The sequence below is a fragment of the Lepidochelys kempii genome, chromosome 25 (assembly GCF_965140285.1).
Source record: "Lepidochelys kempii isolate rLepKem1 chromosome 25, rLepKem1.hap1, whole genome shotgun sequence".
In the NCBI taxonomy this organism is placed as follows: Eukaryota; Metazoa; Chordata; order Testudines; family Cheloniidae; genus Lepidochelys; species Lepidochelys kempii.
Window position 1 is genome coordinate 16,879,087 of NC_136404.1, and position 17,050 is coordinate 16,896,136.

General features: G+C 39.4%; 1 protein-coding gene across 15 annotated transcripts in view; it reads right to left on the reverse strand.

The window, feature by feature from the left end:
• GATAD2A (GATA zinc finger domain containing 2A) overlaps positions 1-17,050 on the reverse strand; it is a 114,012-nt gene that overhangs the window by 63,426 nt on the left and 33,536 nt on the right. For 13 of the 15 annotated variants that reach the window (XM_073323945.2, XM_073323946.2, XM_073323948.2 and 10 more), the window contains one exon: positions 2,604-2,681. The exons of 1 other annotated variant lie outside the window; for it this stretch is intronic. The gene's annotated coding sequence lies outside the window, so the exon portion shown is untranslated. Of the gene's footprint in view, positions 1-2,603; positions 2,682-5,517; positions 5,639-17,050 lie in introns of those variants that run through there. One more of the 15 variants, XM_073323947.2, reaches the window with a different exon arrangement.

A 17,050-nucleotide genomic window follows, 5' to 3' on the forward strand; every position in this document is an offset into this window, starting at 1 on the left:
CTAGACAAACTTCTAGGAAAACATTTAAATATGTTAAGTTCACACTTCCTTATTAGAGACACTGATCAATGAACAGAGCAGCATTAGGACCTTCCATTTTCTTTAGTGAGAGATTAATACGCTCAGCATCCCAACAGAGACTCTCAGTGCTTTGGAAATTTGGGTTTATAGCAAGTGAAAATCTTTGAAAATGTTATAAGTAAAGTCAGAGTCACAGCAACAAATAAATACTAACATGAAGTCAACAGCTTATCTAGCAATCTCTGCAATGCACACTGAAATAAAGAACACAGGGGAGACATTCCCATTTTTGCACACAAGCTGCCTGAATGTGAGCAGAGTATTATCGGAGAAGGACCTGGGCTGGACAGACCATTTTTTAGGATTCATAATTAAGCCATTATTATTTGATCATTTATCTTGTGTATTCAGCACTGTCCAAGACATAAAATGCAAAAAGGTAGAAAGGCAGGGCACACAGAGACCCAGAGAAAGGTGCTGACCCTAAAAGGGATTCTCCACTTCCTCCACCCTCCCTTTTTTTTAATCATTATTAAATAAAATGAAAGCGTTGCCCTCATATTTTTGTCCTGAGACCCATGGCTTTGTGCTAAGGAGTTGTATGTATTTCTAGAAGGCATGTAGTATCACTACTTATGCTGGGATCAATTTGACTCCTTTTCCCCAAAAATAATCTCAGGATCAGGCCAAAAGACAGGTGGGTGTGAAATCTGCTGAAACCCCAAAAGTCTGGGCTGCAGCATTATAAGAGATTTCAAAACACAGAATGGCAGTTATGAAGCACAGTCAAAATTGTTACTTGATCATAGTCTACAAGTACCTGGGGAACTGAAATTTGACAAGAGGACTCTTCAGGCTAGCAGACAAAGGTGTCAGAAGAATCAATGGCTGGAAGTTGAAACTAGACAAATTCACACTAGAAAGAATGTGCAGATTTTTAACACTCAGGATAATAAATCATTGGAATCTCTTATCAAGTTTTGTTGTTGCTCCATCACTTCTTGATTTAAAAATTAAGACTGGACTTTAGAAAAAGATATGCTCTAGTTCAAGCACAGCTAGTGAACCTGAAGCAGGAATTAATACAGAGAAGTCCTATAGCCTGTATTATGCAGGCAGTCAGACTAGACAGTCTCTCTTTAATTGTGCAGAAACACGCTTTTCAGATGTTCTGTAGAGGTCTACATCACCATATGAAAACTCTAGGACTGAAACATTCACATGACCTTACGGTAAAGAATACCGAGGTGTGCCAGCAGAAACAGTTAACTGCAGCCTACTTCACATGTAGTTTTTCCACCAAGAGTCCAGTTTCTTAGTAGCTTAAATGTTACATATTAGTGAAAAATCTTCCCATTTCATTTAACTTTTTGGTCTCATGAAAGGTGAAGAGGTTACTTTTATTTTTTTTTTTTGCCCAGAAGTGTCCACTGCTTCCCGCCCCACTCCAAATTAAAAAAAAAAAAAAATCATCATTTCTGCTTCTCAAGATTCTTTTCATAGTGCCACACTGTCCAGATTTGGGAACATATGAGAAAGAGAGAATGGGAGTCATACCATAAGGTAAGTAGTGCCTCACATTTGTCAGCTTGTTTGTAACATGTTGCTTTTAAAATTTGGTGCAAAGTTAATTTTTAAAATGCTTGGAAAAAGTGAGGATTACCTTTATGTAACAGGTTTCAAGAGTAGCAGCTGTGTTCATCTGTATCCGCAAAAAGAAAAGGAGGACTTGGGGCACCTTAGAGACTAACCAATTTATTTGAGCATAAGCTTTCGTGAGCTATAGCTGTAGCTCACGAAAGCTTATGCTCAAATAAATTGGTTAGTCTCTAAGGTGCCACAAGTCCTCCTTTTCTTTATGTAACAGATGCTAGCATCTGTGATTTGTTTTGTTAACTGGGAACAGAATCATTCTTAATGCACCTGCAGTCAGGTTTATGGGGGAAAACGCTGCAATTTGTTTTATTAAGATGATGGTCAGAATCATAGCAAGGTCAGACTGGAAGGGACCTCAAGAGGTCGTCTAGTCCATCCCTTAGGGCTGAGGCAGGATGAGTGTGTGTCCAGTTCTGGTGCCCAGAATGCACTGGCAGAGCGGAGATATAAACTCAGGAGTTCATTCCCATTCATACACACTTTCCTTTAAACCATACAGATTACTCTGACCAAGATTCAGGGGGAAGTGGAATTTGTGCTTACATTCCTGCTTCTCATGCTCTCAGGGACTGAAAATATACTGCAGTTGCTGTGATTTGCCCAACTGAAGAAACAGTAAGGACAACTCACTGAAATGTCTTTTGGCCTCAGTTTGCCCACCTGTAAATTAGGGATATTCATCTACTTCACTTGGGTTTTGATTAACTAGAGAGGAAAGATGTTCTTATTGTTACGGCACTGGAGTGGGAATTCAGGATCCACAGACTTCCTCTGTCACATTGGGCAAGTCATTTAACTTCTCTAGGCCTAAGTTCCCTATTTAAAAAAGGGGGAAATTGACTTTTCCCCCCAACCTCCCATGGATGTTAGAGTTTGCAAAATGCTACCTACCATAACAAAACACAGCATTATAGAGCAACTCCTACCTGTCAGAGAAGTTCATGGGTTCCAAAGAGAATCTTGTCCACTTCTCCTGGCTGGGCAATATGCCTGCAATGAAGGTTCTGGGGAGGAAGAAGGGATATTTTAGTACACCCCGAGCTGGACTATAGAGGCATTTGATGAAACCTCACTGGCAACAGAAAATGAATTTAACGGCAGAGTTTGTCCCCATCCTCTCAACGAAAGCGTTGTTTTCAAGCTATAATTTATTTTATTTCTGTAACCTGGTAGCATCAACCACTACCAATTTGCAACAAAAGGATACATCTGAATAGAGAGAAAAAAGAAAAATGCAACAAACATATGTTTTCTAAATTTAGAATTTTAACTGCTCTGATAGGGGAGCTCAAGACTTCCCACATGCACTGCCTGCTGTTAGTTGTAAGTCACTGATGAAGGGAATAGAGCTTTTTAAACTTAGTTACTTGAATCCAAGGATAAAACAAGAGGGTAGTTTTACCTGGACTTTTCTACACTACAGCTTCCACAGGTGGAGAATTACAGGTCCAATTTTTGCCAGTGTAGCCACAGCCTTTGTATTATGCTCAGATTAAAATGATACAATTCTTAGAAGTATTTAGAAGCTACTGTGTTTCTGCGTCACAAAAATCCCAGCACCACATTAGGTTAATATTCCAGGGTGTAGCCCAATGCTCTTAAATTCTTAATAATAAATGGTTTGATCCAAACACCTGTTAGAGTTGGAAACAACATGCCTGTTTCTGATCAACAGCTTCCCTTTAGGTGGATGAGACTCTATGCCAGCATATCGGGTCACACCAACGACTAGCACAGTAGGAGCTCACTACGAAGAAGTCCTGTGGCTTTGTCACTACCCATCTCCACCCATTCCCCCTCCCCTTGGCCAAAGAAAGGGCAAGACCATGTGGGGGATGGGTATTAGAAGACAGACCTTTTTTGTAAAAAAATTAAGTCCCCGTCCCCTAGCCTTGAGACAGTGCCTATGAAACACTGTCCTACACCAGCATGCTTGATTTAGGACAGGGACAAGACTGACGAACAGGGGAAAACAGCTTTATTTCAGGAAGGTTTCCAGCTGGTTTCAGTTGTTATTGTACCCAGTGAACCAGTGGACTCATTTTAGTAGCAGAGACAACTTAGCCAGATGCATGTAACAAGGCAATACTTGTCCAGTGCAGTATCGTTTAGTTTAGTTGGGCCTGTGACATGAACATGGCTGCTAATGGCAGAAGAGACACGAGATTTAAAAATGTTTAAATTTTAAACTGTTAGATTTAAACTGTTTGAAATGGGCCATCCTGATCACCACTACAAAAGGTTTTTTCCCTCCTGCTGATAATAGCCCACCTTAATTAATTGGTCTCATTACAATTGGTATGGCAACACCCATTTTTTCATGTTCTCTGTGTATATCTATCTTCCTACTGTATTTTCCACTGCATGCATCTGATGAAGGGGGTTTTAGCCCACGAAAGCTTAGTCCCAAATAAATTTGTTAGTCTTCAAGGTGCCACAAGGACTCCTCATTAAATTTAAAGGATTTCTCAAGGACAAACAAAAACATAAGAGTCTTTGTACTTAGCCAGATGAACAAAAACCTTGAGCTGTGTAACACAGAAAAGCAGCCTAAAAAACAGGATTTCTCTAATCTCTCCCTCTCTTTTTACCCAATTCAAAGAGTAGGAGCAAAATTTGGTAATGTAATATTTAATAGCTCACCTGACTTTACATCCAGAAGTTTCTATACTACTGAAGCCAAAATCTTAACATTTATTCAAGCATTAACTACCCATATCTCTGAATGTAATGAACAGATTCATCTTTGGAACTGGCAAAACAGCGAAGTACTTGAGAGGCTATACAGTCACCTATTTGGCAGCAACTTCCCATGCTAACACTTTAAATCTTTGCATTTCACTTTTTTGTTTTAAGTGACTTGGAAAGAACGGCTACAAAATGGTAAATGCAAACCACCGCCCCACAGTGCAGATGAAACAGGTTATCTACGTGACTGGTCACATCTGAGATTATAACCACAGTTTACAGTGGGAGTTTCCGTAGTGTCACATACGGAGAAAGGGGGGGGGGGTAACTTCTTATAGAAGCTTCCTCATATAGGAGGAGAAGACAGAAGTGCTAGCTCATGCTCTTTAGACTGGCTCATGTTTCCAGAGCAGTTCAAGGGTTGACATTAGTAGGATTCTACTCATGGAAGAGAATGCATTGATTTAAGGATAATCACAGTCAGTTATAAATGAGGAGACAGACTTGGGGCAGTGAGGAGGAATGGGGAGAAGACCCTTTAATTTTACTGTTCCTTAGAAAGGCATCTCACCCAACTTATTGTTCTACTTTGGATAATTATTTTTAGTACTCTTTTTTTAATTAAATGTTTTGCACCAATACTTTAAAATGAATGCTAACATATGGAAATATATCCTCACCCTAAAACAGCAAGTCTTGCAACAAAAGGGTCATGTGGATTCAGAAGTATGTCCATAGATGTTTATGGTAGTACAGTTTTTTAAAAAATAAAAGTTCTCTCATCCTTCACACACTGCATTACTAAATGCTTTAAAGCACTTAGTAGCCTGATTCCTATTTACACAGCCCACTGAACAGTTAAGTTTTTTTTTTTTTTTTAAATAAAAAACAACAAACTTTGCCATATTATTGGAGGGACAGCCACTTAAGTTGCATAATCTATTCAAACCTTCCCCCCCACCTTATAGTTTACCATGTGTACTGTATGAAAAGTTAAAAACAAAACCAAAAAGTAAAAAGATGCAACCAGAAATTTAGCTGGGAGTATAACATAGTATCAGTTCCAAAGGTTAAGCACATCAGTACTGGACTGTAGGTGGAGAATAATATGCACACTGAGCACCAAAACTCCTCCTTGGAAGCTTGGCTTACAATTTCTGCTAAGCCACCAAGAATTCTGAGTCATTTCCCTCTTCAGAAAGATCCAGAACCATTTTCTTCTGTCCAGGAAGGCAGGGTAACTGCTGACTGCTCAACTGATGCCAGTGTCTCTCTTTGGATGAAAGAAAAATAGATGGTATGAAAGCAGCACACCTTTTCTGCACATCCCCCTGCACACTTAAATTGGGTTCTATTAGTTTAGTGACCAAACAAGCTACATCACTAAGGGTCAGTGTGCTCAGACACACACAAAACTGGGTCGGGTACTTAGCATCTTTTTTTTTTTAATTTCAAGATGATAAAGCAGAGTCTAACATAGGCTTCAACAGTTTAAAGAAACTGTTATGGAAGCACAGTTAAACAACAAAGTCCCCTGCCTAAGACTATATGAACAAGTATTTATTAGTTTCTGGGTCCTGATTAAACAAAAAGGGCAACCCTTACTAAGTATAGCTCATCCTATTAGTCCAATGCTTTTCTAATTACCGGTCAATTGAAAATCATTGCCATTGCTACTTCAGTGCTTTTATAAGGTTTCAGTAATGCTGTATAGACTAAAGAGAAGCCAGCTGCCTTTGAAGTATTCCATGCTGCATCCCAAACATCTGGCTTAGACAATAATAAATATTTCTTTTGCAATCAAAGACTACAAATAGTAATACACAATACAGCAGTGTAAACATGGAAAGAGCTACTGGACAGACTTGAACTACTAATTTATTTATTAAATTAAAAAGGTAACCACAAGTTGTAACAGTGCAACAGAAATTCATTATTCTACCCCCAGTCAAAGCCTCTTGGGCCAAATTCAGCAACATATGTCCTTGAAATGCCACTGAAGTCAGATGGATTGCAGAGGATAATATATCCCTTAACTAGGCCCACAGTTCATTGATCAATGTTGCCTCAGTTTTGGTATTAAATCCATTCAGCTTTCATCAGAGGACAAAACACTATGTCTCTATTAAAAACTACATTAAGTCATGCATCTTCACAAAGTCTTTACTGAAAGGCACAAGCATAGTTAACTTGATTTTTTTTTTTCCCCAGCAGCAAAAGATTTGTCAGAGATCTTAGTTTGAGGATATGTCTACACAGTGGAGACTATCCTGGCATAACTAAATTACCAGAGCTATGCCAGGACAATCCCATTGCACAGATATAGTTTACACCAATGGGGGGTTGAGGTGGGGAGGAAATCAACCAACCAACTACCTGACCCCCCCCAAAAACTCATCCTATTAGTGTAGGACCACCAGCTCCCTGAACAGCAGCAGCTAGAGTGATGGGAACATTTTTCCATTGACATTACTGACTTAACCCCCACATAGATGCAGTTTAGCTACATTGGTCAGGGCTGTGGATTCTTCATAGCCCTGACCAACAGAGCTATGTCAATCCAACTTTTAAGCGTAGACCAGCCCTAAGAATGTGTTGCTCGAAGTGATAATTGCATTGGGTGTTAAGCAAACAAGGCCCAAGGGCAAGAAAAGGTAGAGGCACTTCAAAATGAACTTGAAATCTAAATTTCTGATTCATATCAGGTTTTTGAACTTCTAGCAGTCATCTTCCATCTTGGTGAATTTTGGCACTGGACTCCCATGTTGGCAGCCTCATGAGACTCAACCAATTGCTTGCTGGGTTAGCGGTTTAAGTGCTTCGCTGCTGCTTAACATACATAGGATATGGAACGTGGTCAGCACTAGAAGTGCACTCCCCTACAAAGTATGCCAGAGTTTCCACTGCAATGTTGAGGGTACGTTGGTACTGAAGTTTCAGGGAGGTAGCCTGCTCTAGTGGTCAGATCTAATCCTGCCTCATGCAGGCTCCTTCTGTATTTGGATGAAATCAGTAAGCCACTCTATGGCACCCCCTCAGCCATGAAGCGGGAATGATACCTGCCCCAAGTGAGGTATAGGGAATATATTAGTTAAGTGCTCAAAAGTTATAAAATTGTAATTAAGTAGCATTATTCAAACAATGTTACATTGGAGGCCAGCAGAGAAGTAGTTAACCAGAAGCCCACTTTACTGTTTAAATTAAAACTAGTAAACTTTAGTACTACTTCAGCTAGTAAAGGATCATTTTAAAATGGCATGGAAGTTAGTTTACAGTTTGACAAATGGATTGCACACCACATATAAAAAAAAACGAACAAAAAACACCCCCCCCCCCGCCAAAACTGATAAGGACAGTTTGCCTGCCCAATCTGTGAAATGCCATAACACGCTGTTACTGGCTCCCACGCCATCAATTTCTTCAGAGTTTAGGTTTTAGGATTTTTTTTTTTAAATGAGAAAAAAAATTACATTTCTAGCCTTCATTGCAGTGAAATCAACCCTGTAATTTAACATATGAAAATCACATGTTTATAGACAGAACCCCCGCTCCCAAATCCCCCCCAGCTCTGAAAAGGTATAAATAAATTGTACTCATTTATCCTAATGGGAGAGCAACTCTGAAGCCTAATGATAATGAAAAACAGAAACACAATTTGCTAGATTATTTTAGCTGAAACACCCAGCTACTCTAGAATTGTTTTCAGAGCTTTATTACCATCTTGTCTTCCACACCTCTTCAGAGTGCCTTACTCTTGATCGAAACTGCTGACAGCAGGAATGACTGATACTGTACTTTAAATTTGAAATATAAAATTTACACATTTGAGTTGATATGGTAATGAGGGTAAGTTTACAAGGAATTGTGCTGAATTAAAAATATTAAATATTTCTAGGTTATTGATTCTAAATGACAGCTGAAAAAATATTTTGATTTCCAATGAGGTGACAGAACGGAAGCTCTATCTAGGGATTTATCAAGAGAAGGAGGATGATGCAGGTATAAAAAAAGGATGGTTATCCAACAGCATTAGAGATGTGCACTGGGATTTTTAACATTTTGGACTTCAGAATACAAATCAAAACCAAATGTGAAACATCTCAAGGAGGTGATCTGTAGTCTAATCCCGTGAACTACATGCAGTTTATATGTATATACATATAGCCACCCCTATATCCCCCCTGCACCCCTATATCCCCTGCCCTCCTGCCCGGAAAAAGATTAGTCTATCTTTCAAACAGGAATTCCAGTGGAAGCAGTTTGGAGAGAGATTACAGCTACTGTGCATGCATTAGGATAATCTAAAGGATCACCATGGTAGTTTATGTAAATTGAACCAGATTGTTTCATTTTGGGCAGGTAAAGTACCTTTTTTTGGCCTTCCCACCCAAAAATCTATTTTTATTCAGTTTTTAAGTCAGATTTTGATTTCCTATTAAAATGATCGGGGGAAAAAAAAAAAGGGATATTTACATGAATTCCTATGAAGAGTTTCCATCCCCTATAGAACACATCTTGCAATGCATTTTCACATGCTCTTTATAGTCCTGAGGTAATTTGATTGTGAGAGGCCAGGTACGAACAATGGCAAAAGAACAAATCCTAGAGAGGGTGAAGTTAAGCAGTCACTCATTTTCAGTGCCACTAGTCCTTTTACTGTACTATGTAGTTAATATCAATGTCTGTGCAGGTACAGTTGTTTATGATGCACACACAAAGGGGGTGGGTTAGAGATGAAAGAATTTTTTTGGATTTTTTTTTTTTTTAAAGTATCTTGCTCAAAAGGGCCCAACTGGGACCCCTTTGTCCTAGCTACTTTACAACATACAGTAAGAAAAAGCCCATATCTCAGAGCATAGGGAGGGAGGAAACTGCAGCATGAGAGGCTGAAGCCATGTTCCCATTCCCCCCGTGACAATGTTTTGGTCCCATGAGGCGTTGCCAGCCCTTCACAAAACACCCTGCAACTAGTTGCGTTGAGACAGCTATCCACGGTGCACTGCTCTATGCAAGCACTCCACCAACACAATGAGCGTTGTTTAGACATGCATGACCAACTTAATTACTGCAGCGGCTGGATGTCAACTTTGCAGTGTAGACAAGCCCTGAGTGTCTGGACACACAAAATCTCTTACACACAACTCTCAGTTTCGAATTCACCTCTAGAAAAGTGCCTCACCCTGTGATTACAGGCACAGTTCCCTTTCATATACACTAAAAGTGCTACAATAAAATAATTAGTAACAAAACATCCAAATTTGCTTCTACAGTATTTTGCAATATAAAAAAAATCATTCCTAACAATTACTCCAGAGTCTGTACACTAGTGATATTACATACAATCCACACATGACACTTCTCCCTCTCCCAGGAGTATCAGCAGAATTTGAACTCTTAGCCTTCAGATCCACATCACAAACAGCTTTCCCTTCAGGTACAGATATAGTTAAATTGGGGAAGAAGGGCAGAGAAAAATGAGAAAGATGCTGTCATCCTGTGTGTAGATTAGACCTGCCCATGACACACTTTGCTAGTGGGTTATGCAACTGTTTAGGAGACAGTGGTAGAATGTTGGATTACTAACAGTTCTTTGAGAGTACCACCTCTGCAAATTTACACTTCTGGCTTTGAATTTATGCCAATTCCAAGCCAGAGGACCCAAAAGTGGGACCACAGAGGCCCTCAAAGAAGAGTCCTGGTTCTTATTCCTGGTTCTAGGAACAAAATGGTTTAGTGCTTACAGACAGCAGAACTAGGGCGTAGTAACACCCCTTTGTGGGTCCTCTGTGGGGACTGAACCCAAGACCTCTGGATTTAAAAAGGTATGAGATTACTACTTGAGCCAAAGAATCAAAGTCTATTAACATGGTGGGAGAAAGTCACAAACTTCTCTGCGGACAAATAAAAAGGGGACAGTCACACAGTGGTAGCATGAAAGGGTGCATAGCAAAATGGAGGAGACTTTGGGCTGTTATATTAGAGACCCAGGGTCTATTCCCAGCCCTGCTGGAAGCAACTTTAACTGCTGAGTAATGACATCTGCAACATTAGTGAATGATAGTTACCTCCCCTAACATAACAGTGAGGCCTTGGATAAGGGCTGTAATTGGCACAGAAATATTAGCAGCAATCAATGCAAGGGCAGGGGGATTAGAACTCTCGATCTCCTGGCTTCCAGACCAGTGCACTTTGCCCCCAAGTTACAGGGTACTGGGTCTCATGAGAATCTCTCTCACTTTGTATCCTCAAAATCCTGTTACAGGAGGAGCTTATTGAGCTGTTGCAAGAGTTACTGCATCAGGGGCCACAAGCACATTGCTCATGATCTATTTGAGAGATCTGAAGGCATAGATAGCGTTTTTGTTACATGATTTTTTAAAAAGCACACATTTCACATGATTCATACTCTTACATGCCAAGAATCAAGTTCAGCCCTTCTTTCCCCAAAATACTGCTACTCATGCTCCAGGGCATGGCAAGAAGGAAGAATGAAAAACTCAGATGCTCTAGACTCCCCAAAAGATCTAGGGTAAACCCTTCTGATATCACTAGTATAATCTAGAACCAAAACCTATGATTTCTAGACCCTGACTGCTAATGATTTGGGAGGTTTCAGAGTAACAGCCATGTTAGTCTGTATTCGCAAAAAGAAAAAGGAGTACTTGTGGCACCTTAGAGACTAACCAATTTATTTGAGCATGAGCTTTCGTGAGCTACAGCTCACTTCATCCGATGAAGTGAGCTGTAGCTCACGAAAGCTCATGCTCAAATAAATTGGTTAGTCTCTAAGGTGCCACAAGTACTCCTTTTCTTTTTTTAATGATTTGGGAGTATCTTCTAACACCAAATACATTGCCCAAAACACTACTATTTTACTCATACTGACCAGATTTTCTTAAAATTGCCAAGAAGTCAAAACAAAAAAAATTAAAAATGAAGATATGGGAGAGGCAAAGAGAAAGTTTTCAATAAATAGGGCTTAAAAGAAGGAAAAATTAACACCAACTCAGATTTCTCAGAAAGTTCATTACTCAAAAGTCTGGCTCTAGTTACAAAAAGCCAGGGATGCCCAAGGCTTGCTGCACCAGTCAGCAATTTACAAAGCCAAAGTGTACAGAACAAATGCAACAAAGAGGTCACAGATATTACATGGAAAAATGCAACACTGGCTAACCCCAGACAGAGACCTAACTCAGCACAAAATGGAGTGCATTTCTTTGCAGGTTGATTCAGAAGATCAGGCAGGCTCAAAATACCCAGATCACGATTTGGTTGACTACTCATGAATAGAAACACCCCTGATTGTCTTGGGTTGCGTCTCTATGGACTCCAACAGAAACACAAGCAAGCAGTCTGCTTTTCACTCCAGATGTAATTTGTTTCATGAAATGGGGGAAGAAGAGGGCAGCTTCCCAGGCAATCCCGAGAACAAAATTAGTCCCCCAAACCCAAGCAGTCTATGAGAAGCATCTATTGCCATCCCAGACACTGATACTCAACAAAATTCAGAATATGACATATTAGGTCATTCATCCCCTTGTCAAGATAGCAAAGGTGGCATTTTAGACAGAGGTAGTCTCATGACGACTCATTTTCTTTGGACAGATCAGTTTTGTTTGAACTAAATTTAAAATCAGTTCTCAAAAACAGAAACAAAGTTAACTGTAAAACTATATTCATCCTGCACGATTTATGGGGGGGGGGGGGGAGATCTTCTCTCCTCCCAGGGGGTACCCAGATGTCTGATAGAGGGTTTCACCAAAACATTATGTAGTGTACAAATAAATGTAACTGCAATAACATCTTACCCTCAGTGCTAGTTTTACAATTGCTATTTTAAAATTGACACAGTCATGGATAAAGTCAAAGTCATCTTCTCAATTCTGCCATCTAACACAAAAAGATGAACCAAAAAACCAAAACAATCCCCACCCTCTGTCCAAAAAAGGAATAAACAGCTGAAGAAGATCCACAGCCTCTTCAGAAAGGCCAGGTCAAGTCCAAGTCCAAAAAATTATGTACAGCCGTTTCACCTTTGTCTACCCAGATGTAGCTTCCTAGAGAATGTACTAGTAAGACTGAATCATTAACTCACAACAGGTCTTAGTGAGAGGCCGACTCATATGAAAAACAAACAGTTGTATCTTTTTGTTAAAAGAAGACAATAGCTAATAAGCAGACAAAAAAAGCTGTTGATTTAAAAAGAAACCGCAGTGCATTTTGTTAAATACAGAACTAGAGCAGACAGAACTAAAAGCCAGATTATACTTATTTACATTGCAGGAAGCAGTACAGTGTCAGCCTGATTGTCCAAGGGTACAGATCAATCAGTCATATTGACTTTGATCCTGCACTGAGCTCCATTGAAATCAATGCCTCTCATGCATACCTACCTGTGAGAAGCTCCTTGCAGGATCAGGACCTTTGTGACTAAAATACTTCCAAGGACGCTATTCTGGTGATGCTTCAACAATGCTACCAGACAGATTTTTATTTTTACTTCTATATAACTGACCCTGTCAGCTACTCTCTCCACTGGATTGTTGTGTTGACAAAGTGTGTTAGTGAAGGCATAATTAATAAACCTAGTGAGGTAAGTAATCTACAATAGCTATATAAACATTTTTCAAGAATTGGAATAACTATTTTCAGGAACATACATTTTATTTTTGAAGGGGGGGGTACCTACCATTTTCACACACACAAAATAGCTAACTTGACATTACAAAACAAGTCTTCAGCAATAATTTATATTTTCCATTCATATTTAATATATAATTTACTTATAGAACATCCACAGATTTAAAGTGATTAAAGAGAATAGAAGTCTTACTAGTGCAGGCTACAGACAATGGCAACATCCAAAACAAGAAAATAACCAGGTGGTAGACAGGACATTCCAACATGGCTGGCTGTAACTCTTTTTAAATCAGTAAGTGAAAAGAGTTGCTCTTTCATTTGTCTCTAAAGAATCCTCAGGGAATATATTCCATCATTCTCTCTGGTGTCTCCTGCTGTGATAGGCTGGGTTCAAGTTTCTGCCATTGCTCTACAGCCATTTATTGCTTATTGAATGCCAAAGCCTTTAACTAGCAGTCAGATACCAGATAAATCACTTTTCTTGCCACCCTCCTCCATTTAGCTTTAGCAACTGCTTGATTCCTCCTGAAAATTGGGTTTCCACATCCCCAGCTCCACTGCTGGTTACTTGAAATGTGGAAACAAGATTTCTGGAGTTGAGCATAACGCTTTACAGCAAAGAGAGATGAAAAACATTTATCATTAGCACATCAATACTTTTAACCACCCACACTTAAGTCTGAACAACAAATCTAGTTGAGACAACTTAGTGTTAAAATTAAGGAGGGGGGAGGGAAGAGAAAATCAGTAAGGACTGATTTAATGGAGGGAGTCCAAACAAGGGCCTGAGGGCCACACCTATTTGCACAAAATGAAGTTGACTGCAGCCACCATCATTAATACAGGTTTCAGAGTAGCAGCCGTGTTAGTCTGTATCCGCAAAAAGAAAAGGAGGACTTGTGGCACCTTAGAGACTAAATGCATCCGATGAAGTGAGCTGTAGTTCACGAAAGCTTATGCTCAAATAAATTTGTTAGTCTAAGGTGCCACAAGTCCTCCTTTTCTTTTTTCATCATTAATACAAAATTCCAAAATGTGGTGCCTCATCTTGATTCAGATTGCCTTCCAACATCATGATGGAGCACCACAAACTATGAGCTTGTGGTCACCACAGGCCATGCTTCTATATTATAATTAATAGATCTCTGTAGAGCTAGAGGGTTGTGGGTTACATCTGGCCCGTGGACTGCACTTTATCTTGGAGGGGGGAGGGAGACAACATTTTGTTGCCAACGGTTAGGAATTTTACCTTTTGAGGGAGTCTAAATGACGGTGATAAATTTGCAAGCATCCTTTGACACAGAGAAGACAGAGGGTAAAGAGATTCACACAATGAACACAACAGAACTTACAGGTTGAGGTAACTTTTTTCCTAGAGATGTTTGCTAAATAGATTAATGGGAAATGAATATAACTAATACAAAGGGATAAACTAACACCATAGTAATCCAGTGAACTGAACACATCTGATCAGTTATCAGAAGTTTGTGGCAGTCTATATCAACCATGAAACAGAATTTGAGGTTTAACCAATTGATCAGATTTCTTTCTGTAAGAGATGACTCTGAAGCCCCATCTACACTAGACAACAAATCATTACTGAAAAAAGTTCTTTAGGCGTTAGGCTTCATCTATACTGGCTGTTTAGGATCTATAATTCTCCACCAGTTGTAGGGGCTGTGGTGCAGTCAGGGGATGCATGCACTTTTACCTTCAAGGGAATAGAGAAATAATATTTTCTACCATTTGAAATACAGAAATTCAGATGGTCACTGGTTCCTTAAGCCAGCAATGTTATTTTGACACTTGTACAGACCTTGATATAGCAATACACATACCCACCCATCAGACAAATGCCATCTTTTCTCACTGCTAAAGATCAATGCAGATGGAAAGTTGGAGTACAATCTTATTTCTGTAAACCATTTTCATTCAATAGGTTTCAGAGTAGCAGCCGTGTTAGTCTGTATTTGCAAAAAGAAAAGGAGGGCTAGTGGCACCTTAGAGACTAACCAATTTATTTGAGCATAAGCTTTCGTGAGCTACAGCTCTCATCCGATGAAGTGAGCTGTAGCTCACGAAAGCTCATGCTCAAATAAATTGGTTAGTCTCTAAGGTGCCACTAGTACTCCTTTTCTTTTTTCATTCAATAGGATCCCAAACACATCACAAGATGTGGTTTTACAGTAAGCAGTTTGCCCAAAAACAAAAATGCAACCATTTCTGGGGTGGAAGACAGCAACCAGATAGGACATAATTACAAAGCAAAAATGTTCTGCGAAAGGGGTACTTTAATTAGGAGGTTAAGGCAAAACTATACTCTGATGAAGAGTCCTAGAAGACCATTAATGTACATACAAGACAGATTAAAAGAATCTTGCTCCTTTTTTTGTTTTTAAAAAGGTCTTTGGTCTAGTTACTTATATAGTCACAACTGTCATAGTATCTCAACACCTAACAACAGAGGTGCCTTTTCCAGAACTCCTTGAGCAGTGATCCATGTAGTTTAACTCAATTTACCAACTAGCACACCTACTTCAACTTCCAGGATTCAAACATGTGGTTCTAGGTGGTGAAGGGGCTTCATGAACCTTGATGTTTGGCTTGCTTACTAGGCCATCATCTCCAATTAGTGATGATAAATTTTTTTGTTGACCAAAATTGTAATACAACCATCTATGGAGAATTTTTATTAATTCTTATGAAACAATGCAGAACCAGAGGGAAGTTTCAAATGCCTTACGCATATACTACTGAAAAAGAAACTATTTTGAAAGTATACATAAAGAAAAAAAAAATCAATCACCCATTGCGCCTCTTTTCTCTGACCCCAGCTTCCCTGTACTACAGTGAAATACATGACCCCAAAAGTAAGAGTCGGAAGATACATCTTTAAATCAGCAAAGAGTACTAATATGCAAGAACCTTTACCTCTTGCAGACGCTGACAGAGTCCTGCGGAAGCTTTTCTATGTGCAAGTTGCTTTGAGAAGGTTATAAAATGAATGTATAGACCAGATCATTCCAGATTACACCATATACTTTCTCTCCCATCCCAAATATCTGACTTGTGAAGTTGAGAGAGACACTGTACTAAAAGCCTTCCAAAAATCATAAAAACCATTTGCAAGGTTCAGTATATCATTCTTTGGGATATTATGGAGAATCAAATGGGGGGAAGGGGAAGAGGGGCAGGGGGGAAGGAAGGGGAGATACTTCTTGCTTATTACCTATTCCACTAAAGGAAATAAGTAAAAGGTTTGTAGTGTACATCTCACTGTAACAGATAGATATCCAAGAGTATCTGTGTATCAGTCTCACTAGTTACAAACTATTTGGACTAAGGGTCATCCTCTCCTGTAAATGAGAACAGAATTTAAATTTGTCTCATGCATAGTTACACATACTAAAGTTTTAATGAGAACAGCAGTTTCCAGCTGATGTTGACACGGATGATTAGCGGATGATTGGCAGATGCTCAGCTTTGGAACCCTTAATTACACAAATTATGTTTTTCAAATACTGAAAAAACAGGTCATCCACTAGTTGACGCCCTTCCTTTCCAAAAGTGTTTGTTAAGGAAGCAACCTCAGGAATTCCACCTTCTTGAGCCCCTGAAGTCCTGTTGTGGTACTGTTGGTCTTCAAGGACTTGTCTTCATTGGGGAAAAAAAAGGAGCCATGCACATGAACATGTTAAAATCCTAGTGTAATAAGGAAAGTCATAGTTTTAACACATTAGTTGGTTGATATAAACCCCAGGGGGAGCCTAGAGTTTACCTCAGGTTATATTTGTGCAGTTAATGTGTTAAAAATTACACTTTTTCCCTACAGCAGATATGGCCCAAGAGGAAAGGGTGCCACCCACAGAACATCTTCCATGCTTCCTTCTAGCTAGTATCTAGTGAAGAATATACATGGGAGACCTGAGAGGAGGTTGTACCACTCATCTACCAGCACTAGTGTAGGTTTCTAATGAACAGCAGTAGAGCAAGATACTTTGAAACCAATTTACCAACGTAAACTACTTTCAAATATATGCATTTA